We start from the raw sequence: 1,295 nt of genomic DNA, 5'->3' as shown, positions 1-1,295 counted from the left end.
TCTAACTAAATCATGTTGATGCACTCTGGATGTCCAATTAGCTGTGCTGGTCTAGTGAGAGTAAAATGAACACGTGTGGATAGTTTCAGCTAGTTGGCAACATTGAAATGCAGAATAAGCACTTTTCCATAAACAAGCTCTAAATCATGTTTGATGCACTCTGGATGTCCAATTTTGCTGTTTGCTGGTTCTAGTTGAGATGAAATGAAACACTGTGGACAGTTTTCAGCTAGTTGCAACATTGAAATGCAGAAGAATAAGCACTTTTCCATAAAAAGCTCTAAATCATGTTTGAAGCACTCCTGGATTGAAAAATGTTTTTGTTATGTTTATTCGAGAGTTATGAAAACATGTTGACTGTTTTTGCAAGTTACAACATTGAAATGCCAGAAATAAAGCACTTTTCCATAAACAAGCTCTAAATCATGTTTGATGCACTCTGGATGTCCCCAATCTATTTAGCTGTGCTGTGTCTTAGTTGAGATTCATAACACTGTGGATAGTTTTCAGCTAGTTGCAACATTGAAATGCAGAAATAAGCACTTTTCCATAAACAAGCTCTAAATCATGTTTGAAGCACTCTGGATGAAAAATGTTTTTGTTATGTTTATTCGAGATGTTATGAAAACACTGTGACTGTTTTCAGCAAGTTACAACATTGAAATGCAGAATAGCACTTTTCCATAAACAAGCTCTAAATCATGTTTGATGCACTCTGGATGTCCAATTTTAGCTGTGCTGTGTCTAAGGTTGAGATTAATGAACACTGTGGATAGTTTTCAGCTAAGTTGCAACATTTGAAATGCAGAAATAAGCACTTTTTCCATAAACAAGCTCTAAATCATGTTTGAAGCACTCTGGATGTCCAATTTTTGCTATGCTGTGTCTAGTTGAGATTAAATGAACACCGTGGACAGTTTTTCAGGCAAGTTGCAACATTGAAATGCAGAAATAAGCACTTTTCCATAAACAAGCTCTAAATATGTTTGAAGCACTCTGGATGAAAAATGTTTTTGTTATGTTTATTCGATCTGTTATGAAAACATGTTTGACTGTTTTCTGCAAGTTACAACATTGAAATGCAGAATAAGCACTTTTCCATAAACAAGCTCTAAATCATGTTTGAGCACTCTGTATGAAAATGTTTTTGTTATGTTATTCGGGATGTTATGAAAACACTGTTGACTGTTTCTGCAAGTTACAACATTGAAAGCAGAAATAAGCATCTTTCCTAAACAGCTCTAAATCATGTTTGATGCACTCTGGATGTCCAATTTTAGCTGTGCTGTGTCTAG

Source organism: Oncorhynchus kisutch, linkage group LG17 (assembly GCF_002021735.2).
Source record: "Oncorhynchus kisutch isolate 150728-3 linkage group LG17, Okis_V2, whole genome shotgun sequence".
Lineage (NCBI taxonomy): Eukaryota > Metazoa > Chordata > Actinopteri > Salmoniformes > Salmonidae > Oncorhynchus > Oncorhynchus kisutch.
Note: the sequence above shows the minus strand (reverse complement) of the source record.